The following is an 8687-nucleotide window of genomic DNA, read 5'->3' on the forward strand; positions in this document are numbered from 1 at the left end:
TATTAGGAAAAAATTTAAAAATAAACAGTTGGGTCCCATAGGCCAACTAGCAAGGTATACAACTGTAGTAGGCAGTAGCAGGCCTGGGTTACTGAGGTATATAGTAAGGAGAAGGGAAAATGGTTGTTGACAACCACCCCTGAAATCCCTTATGAGTTGCGCTGATAGAGATGGAGCAATCATAAAGCCAAAAATAAATATTCCATGTAGTTTCTCACCATTATGTTCCATTAAGAGAGCAAAACTGTTTCCCTCAGCTTGGTGTGCTAATACATACCTGTGATCTCTGCTTCTTGAGAGGCTGAAGCGGGAGGATCACTTGAACCCAGGAGTTCAGGCCCAGCCTGGGCAACATAGCGAGACCCTGTTTAAAGAAATAAAAAGGCTTTCTTCTGATCAGGGGCAATGACCACAAATCAAATACACTTTGGTAAATCAAAGATAGTTGGATACTCAGATGTGCTGAGATATTCTCTCAAAATAAGCTAGAAATGAGAAAAGCCTACTGACATGACAAAGGGTTGGCTCCTCTGACTAGCAGATGAAAGAGCCATGGAAGTTTTAATAAAGAGGAATGGAAATCATTCACCTGAAGTCTCCAAGCTCCAAGTCAGCCTGGCCACATACACACTGGTCAACAGCATTGGCTGGCAGAAAAGCACGTTACAATCAGTTAGTTTGTCATAGTCGGTCTTCACAATTATAATGAAAGAGTGGCCTATCTGAAATGAGTTTCTGTCATTAATAAATACCAATGGATGAAAGCAAGGAAAACTATAACTTCCCCTAAGACTAATGTAACCATAGCTTGGATTTATAATAGATAGTACATGCTCTCCGCTGATACCATCTAGGGTCAGATCCATTGTTTTGTTTCATTGGCACCATCAGGATACTGGGGATGATAAAATCGCTTGTGTTCCAAGGATAGGTTTCCAGAAAAGTACTTACCTCCTGGAAAACAGATGGCTCGAATGGGATGCTGGACACAAGAGTAAGAAAACATCCTTTGGGCTAAGAGAAAAGGAAACCAATGAAAGGTTCAGACTATAGGCCTTATGGAGCTGGCTGTTATGCTGGGTGCCCCAAAGAGGAAATTGATAAATTTTCCAGTAGGGAAATTCTATCAGGCCACAAAAGGACCACAAAACTTAAAAATCCTGATTGTAGTAGGTAAGTATCCTTGGACAGGTTTGGCATTTACCATGAACAAATAGGAGGCGGCCCAAGAAGATGTAGTTTCCTTGCTAAATTCATGCTGTTGAAGTTTGTGTTGATGTAACACTGTCAATACCCCTTATTTACCCAGATCCCACCATCTTCAAAACAGAACAGAAACTGAGGTCACTCCTTCTCTAAGAGGAGCTGGAGACCTTAAACACTGGCCAAATGTGTTGAGGGCTTGACAGCAACCAAAGTTTCAGAACTTTTTCAACTCTTTTGAATACTGGGACGCAAGCCACTGGGATGCTAGGAAGCATGCATGGAAAGAGCAAGCACCGCAGGCTAAATGATGCTCTCTCTAAAAATATATCTTTCTGCTTCCCAGAGACTATAACAGTGTTACACAGCAAGAACTAAGATGTGATTAACAAGTCTTGAAATGGGAAGATGTTGGATTATCCAGGTGGACCAAATATAATCACAAGAGCTAATGAAATCCTTAAGAGAGGGAGGCAGAGTCAATGATGAGAAAAGATGCTGTGCAAAGCAATAAAGAGATCAGAGTGGAAAATGGAGATCATTCTACTAATCTAGGACTAATGGCAGCAGAGGTGCTTAAACTATATAATCTTATACTAGTCTTGTATACCTAGTGAAAAATGTCAATGAAACTTGACACTTTACTGTGTAATACCATAAGCTTAGTGCTTCCTCTCTCTTCCTGCAGTTCCAAATATGGTGATGATGATAGTGTATGTGCAGACTATAGGACTCTAATGTGCAGTTTTGGGTATTTCTGATGCCTTCTTCAGCACCTAACTGCATCTAGGTGACTAAAGCCAATTTGCCTTCTGTGGGTCAAATTAAAATGTTTATTGGGCTGTAATAAGGCAATATAAACTTTCCTATCATTTCTAGGCTGAGACCTAGAAACAGACTGAAAAACCTCACCAGAAGTACAGACCACTACAGGAAGACACTACTGTGTTTGGAAGAGATAAGGGCAACATATTACCTTAGGTATATGGTCCATTATTGGGCATTAGGGCTAGATGAATTACCCTGACAATAATCACCGGTGGCAACCCAAGCAATGTTTTGGGGAACCTTGTGGGTAAATGCCTAAAAAACATATCCCTGAATCAATTTTTAAAAAAAAAACTGATTATCTTAAAACCTCCAATAAACTAACAGGCCAAAATGCTCAATAGTTAATAGCCTTGTTCAATATTAGAGATACTGCATAATTCACATGAGGATCTTGCTCCTCCTATTATACAAAGTCAAAGTGTAGTAACCTCTGAATGGATTCCTGAATAACAATGAGCCCTAGAAACCACCCAGCAACCTGTGGAGACTTCCACTTGGGGCCAGTCAGCTCTAAGGAATACTTTGAATTATAAGTGTCAATGACTGACAATTATGCAGACTACAGCTTCAGACAAAAAGGTGTAGGGGTTAGGCAATGGTACTTCCTGGGGTTTTGAACACAGCACTTGCCTGACATACCTACCTAATATATCACATTTGAGGACTAGTACTGGCTGTTATTGGGAAATGACAGGCTCAGAGAAACTAAAATAGCAATACCAAGTGTTGTGATACCCTGATACCCCTAACATGACATGGCTCAGAAGTGAAAACACCAGCAAAGTGAACATTCACCACTGTCTTACCTTATTTGCACTGCTATAATAAAACACCACAGACTAAATAATTTATATATAAAGAACAGAAATTTATTTTCTCATAGTTGTGAAGGCTGGGAAGTCCAAGGTAAAGCATCAGCAGGTTTGGTTGTCTGTAAGGGCTGTATCCATCCTCTGAGGAAAGGAATGCTGTATCTAGCAGAAAGCAGAAGAGCAACAGAGGATGAACTCTATCAACCCTTTTTGTAAGGACATCTAATCCATGAGGGTAGAGCCCTTATGACTCGATCACCTCCCCAAGGTCCCACCTACCAACACTGTTTCAGAATTTTCAGTGAGTTTTGAAGGGACAAAAACATTTAAACCATTGTACCCAAAGAGCAATCATAAGTGGAAGTTGATATCCAGAAGAAAATAAGCTAGACATTACAGAGTCTCATAGTGTAATTATGTGGTAAAGTGGCTGCTCAAGTTCCCAATGAGATTGTCTCAATGTGTGGTCCATACCAGCACCTTGCGCTTCTTGGGGACGTAAATTGCTGAGGTCCTTGACCTGGTTCAGAGATAGATCAGCTAAGTTCAAGGGCAATGGAGCACACTGGATCATTGCTGCTATGCAGCCCCAAAGAAAACTGCATATTACCACTGTGCATGGAAAGGGGACCTCTGCTTAGTGGCATTATTTCCATGGGGTTTGCCCTGGAAAGTATACCCTGTTACACTTTCAAGGACTCATGTGTAGGAGCGCGGCAATATAGTGCCTGGCAGTAATCATGACTGGATCATGATCGTGACTGGACAATCAAGCCTTAGCTTCTATAGAGATGAACTTTAAGGCATGAAATTATATAAGACCCATACTGTCTGTTTCGTGACTCACGTCAACACTTATGAAAAAGGGCCCTTTAAAGATAAGCATAAATGGACATAGCAAGATAATTATATCTGCACTACCTATAAAAAGACACCTGAATACAGCATCCATCTGGATATAGTCTATAGCTCAGGACTGGACCCCAAAACAAGACCTAGTGGCCTGCCAAATGTTTTTGGACTAATAGCAATATAGTCAAGTAGTGAAAGGAACTTTGGTACATATAGTTAGTCCTGGCAAGTCCTTGCAAATACACTATATAGCCTCCCTTCCTCTTGAGCGTTCTGTTGGATACTAACATCCAGACAATTTTTCAGGTCATGGTATTCCCATCCCTACCTACTTAGCAAATGGGGATTATACCGTTCAATGGCTCTTAGATGGGTTATGTTATATATTTGGATTTTCAGTATTTTCTGAACATTGATATTGCCTTTATAGCAAAAAGTGAAAACAGCACACAGCCTTTTAAATGTTCATAGGACATTTTATTTTCCATTTAATCCCCAATCAGCTGATGCCACTGAATGATAGAATTGTCTTTTTTAAGGTACTGGGGGTGGAATCCAAGGCTTCCTGCATGCTAGGCAAAAGATCTAGCACTGAGCTAAATTCCCAATGCAGAATGGACTCTTTTAAAGGAAAAAATTGAAAGGATAACTAGAGAGCCAAGGCTCAGCTGCCAGTGTAGCATACCATTAAGAGAAGCCACTAAGGGTCTAAATACAGTAATTCCTCTGAAGAGGACCTCCTATTAAAATAAAATGTTTAATGATGAGGTTGGGGAGTAGGGAAGGAGACCCAAGATGACTGTAAGCAAATCCAAACCATGATTTATTCTTCTCACTATATTTTTCACTTCCATATCCATTCCTGGGAAATCAGGCAACTAGAATTTCCAAGAAGCAAAAAGATGGGGGGTTGGGAGACTAAACTTGATGGTTTTTTTGTTGTTTGCTATGCTTGTTGGATTTGATTGCTTAATTATAGATATTGATGATAATATTAATAATACGTATGAGGCAACAACACTTAAGATGGTCTGGGCATGGCCCACATACCAGGAAGTAAGAAATAACTGAGGCCTGTACAGATGTATGAAGCACACCATTGATCCTGGTCAAGAGTGGGGACGGAGATGATTAATCTATCTCTCGGCTTTAGTTTACAGGGCATCTAGCCAAATGAACAAAGTGTTGCCACTATTCACAGCGTAACTGCTGACCAAGAAACTTCTTAATCAAAGAACACTCAGAAACCTCCCAAAATCTCCTGACTATGGGAAGGAACAACCTCTGCTTGAAACAAAGAACAAGATTAACATTCTGGACACTGGTATGATTCTGTTCAGCCTTATCTTGTTATTGCTGGACTCTTTCCTATGTTTTTACGTATTAAACTGGCTTGACCACAAGTAGCTGAGGTCTATCCTACAGATGGGTTCAGTATTCCACTAGGAGTTACAGTCATGGTTGCTCTTGCCCAATGTTGCCTAAGATGAACAGAAAAGATTTGGTACAAGCCTTAATTGGGGTATCTGAATGGATGGGATAATAAAGAATTTAACTCCATTTGTTTTATCAGTTTTGACTGCTGAAAGCATCTAAACCCTTTCCCCATCTGCCCATATCTGGACAAGCTGATCAGAAATGTAAGCGTAGCCTACTTTGATTCTCTGACCCGTTAAGTAACAAATCAAAATTAAATTAAATCCTTGGAATTTACAAACTGTCTTTAAGAACTTGGACACCATGGAAACCCCTTCCATGTACACAGTTAATACAGTCCAATATAAATTAAAAGAGAGCCTTTAAGGTTTAAAACCATTATACAAAACCTATTCAAGAAGATGATTATTCCTCCTGCATCTTCATTTAACAGTCTAATTAGCCTGTTCTTAAACCTGGGATAAATAAATGAATGTTCCTGATGGACTACCATATCCTTAATGCCATGGTTCCATCTATTAAGGCTTCTATGATTAATATTTTAATGTTATGGAAATTAACTATGTCCAATTGGCAACTGATGAACATGTTAGTAATATAGATGAGGTCAATACATTCTGTTTAGTGCATATTTCAACAGCCTCTCAGTCCCAGTTTTTATTCCTGTCCAAATGGAAATGCTACATCTGTTGAGTCATCCAGATAGTATCTCAAAAACTGTTCCATTTCCTACAACCTTTGCAAGTAAGACCTTAATTGCATCTATTTTTCTTGGAGCACAGATATGAGATTATATTGATGACATTCCTGCTAAAAGAATTCCTTAGAAATAGGACATACTGTCATCCTTCAGTATCCATGGGGGATCAGTTCTAGGGTGCCCATCCCCCAGGCATCAAAATCCTTGGATGCTTAAGTCTCATATACCCTGCTGTAGTATATGCATATAATCTACATACGCCTGCCCATATATTTTAAATCATGTCATAATTATAATAGAAAATACAATGCAAGTGCCATGTAAGTAGTTGTTGTACTGTATTGTTTAGGGAACAACAACCGAAGTCTCTAAATGATCAGTAAAGATGCATTTTTAACAAATATTATAGACTCACAGATGTAAAAGGCAGATACAGAACCTATGGATATGAAGGGTTGACTTCAGAAAAGAGCTCACAACGAGTAAAAGGCCAAATTACTTTACACATAGCACAAGGCCTTACTACCTTATTTACATTCCTGAAAACTTGTTAAACTTAGAGTTGCTCTATATCTGACACTAAGAAAAGAGATACTGACCTTCTTGGTGCCCACAACATTAAAATAAGTTTGACATTTTTTTAGGCCTTTTGGAGCTCTGGAGTAATATACAGTATTTCTCACTTAAAAGTTTTGCTTCGGCCCATTCATGCTATTGCTTGCAAATAGAACCTTGAGTGGAACCCAAGAAAAGGTTACAGAACTTTTTTTCTTTCAAATTACAATGCTTTAGACATTCTTACTAATGCCTTACCTCCTCAAGACACTGCTTTACTAGAGAGGCTTTAGCAATCTCCTCTCCTAGTTCTTGGTATCTTTGAATCACCCACCGTAACCATTAGTTGCCTATTGCCTTCTTATGCAAGAAATTGCCCTCATGTTTATGTCATTAGAGTGGCAGCTAATGGCTGCACACTGGAGTCTTCTGGAACTAGGCTCCCATAGATCCCTGGCATGTGACCTCCATTTCCAAGTAATTGTGCCTTGGATCTTGGGAGCAGCACCCTATATACTTACCACAGCTACCAAAACTTCTTTGCTACAGGATGGAGACAAACCTGGTATACCACAATTGTAGGTGAGGATGGCCTCTCCTGTCCTCAGTCCTTTGCTACAGTTCATACTGCTGGATGAAGAAACTCCTTTCCCAGACCCCTTGGCTACTAAGGGACCCCTGTAAAGATCAGATCAAGAACAGCAGGAGCATGTGCAATTAATGTACACATTTTCATAACATCACATGATATAGCTCAGTGGACTGTTACTTTTCATCACTTAATGAGGATGTCTTAGATAAAGGACTAAACCCAAGGACCAGCACAATGAGCCAAGCTTCAGGCTATCATCCTAACAGGGGAGGTCCTGGCTACCAGGCCTAATAATGTCATTCTTTATTGTCTTCAGAGTTCTAGATATGTTGAGTGAGAACAAGGAGCTCATTTGCATTTTCAGAATACCTAATGCTGGGCCCTAGAATAAGATATTTGATGGAGCCTGCACCATCCTTACAAGTTTGAGGCTACATACCTCACAGAGTACCAGAATCACTTACTTAAATTTGTTACATTCAATTAGTGGTAAAACATCGAGGTAGACTGTAATAAAGAATCTGTACTTATAGAAAATTTTTACATAGCATTGACAGCATTAAAGACTCACTGCTCATTTCCTTTCAGCCCTACATCTGGGCAAGCTAATAACAACCCTGGGTGCTCTCTCCTTATAATTTCTGATGGAGTTTCATACCACATAGGCCCCCAGCCATAAATTGGAACCCTCATTCTGGACCCATACACCAACTATAATAAAAGTCCCAGCAAATCTCTTTTTCTCACCCTCTCAAGACTTTTCAGACCTGCTTTAGAAGCCTGACCTGTTCCCCCAAAAGGCCCTCTTTATGTGAGTAATAATCCCGTGAAGAGGACCTGCGCACTCCCTCAGCCACCTGGAGACACAAGACTAGGCAGTCTGTGATCATCTCGCCAGTGTAGCCCACATCTGGGACCCGTGTGCACCCTGAGCCACCTGAGGACACTGGATCAGGTGATCCACAATCCACTGACATCACAGTCCTTGGCTGAGCACCGAGAGAGCCAGGTACACCCCATCAACTTCCCAGGGATAGTAGAGCTGGCGGTCCATGATCCAAGCACCATTACAATCTGTGGCTGAGCCCTCCATGCACCCTGAGCTGCTGCACTTGTCCAGATGGCCCACAAACTGCTAACGCTGTGGTTCACATCTGGGTCCACCCTGTGCATGCCCTGAGCTGCCTGGGGATATAGGATCAGGCAGTCCATGAACTGTTGACACCTCGGTTCATGTCTGGGTTTTGCGCACAACCTGAGCTGCCTAGGGACACAAGACCAGGTGGTCCATCATCATGCTGCCAGTGCAGCCCACGTCTGGGACCTGTGCACACCCCGAGCCACCTGGGGACACTGAATCAGGCAGTCTGTGACCCACTAGCATCGTGAATCTCGTCTGAGACCTGGAAGAACTAGGTACACTCCATCAACTGCCCACCTTGGACTGAGCAACCCATTTTGGGGGCCATTAAGGGGCAAGTCTGACCACCAGGAAAACTAGGGACACTAGTGACCTTTGGTGAGTGGCTAGGGAAGAGTGAGACGGGGTGCTCTGCCTCTGGTAACAAAAATGACAAGATGAAGGACCAAAATGTAATCTCAGAACTCCACCCCACTCAGAACAAGTCCAGGAGACATCGACATAGGAGAACTTGGTAAACACACACCTGAAATTGCTGAAATGATTGCAATGGAAGTAAAGAAA

General features: G+C 41.2%; 1 pseudogene; it reads right to left on the reverse strand.

Annotated features, from left to right (window-relative positions):
* The window catches only part of LOC102025943, a 47268-nt pseudogene extending 39193 nt beyond the window's left edge, over nt 1-8075 (reverse strand).
* Nucleotides 8076-8687: the final 612 nt, after the last annotated feature.

The sequence above is a fragment of the Chinchilla lanigera genome, unplaced genomic scaffold, assembly GCF_000276665.1.
Source record: "Chinchilla lanigera isolate Chin_1 unplaced genomic scaffold, ChiLan1.0 scaffold00142, whole genome shotgun sequence".
Classification (NCBI taxonomy): domain Eukaryota; kingdom Metazoa; phylum Chordata; class Mammalia; order Rodentia; family Chinchillidae; genus Chinchilla; species Chinchilla lanigera.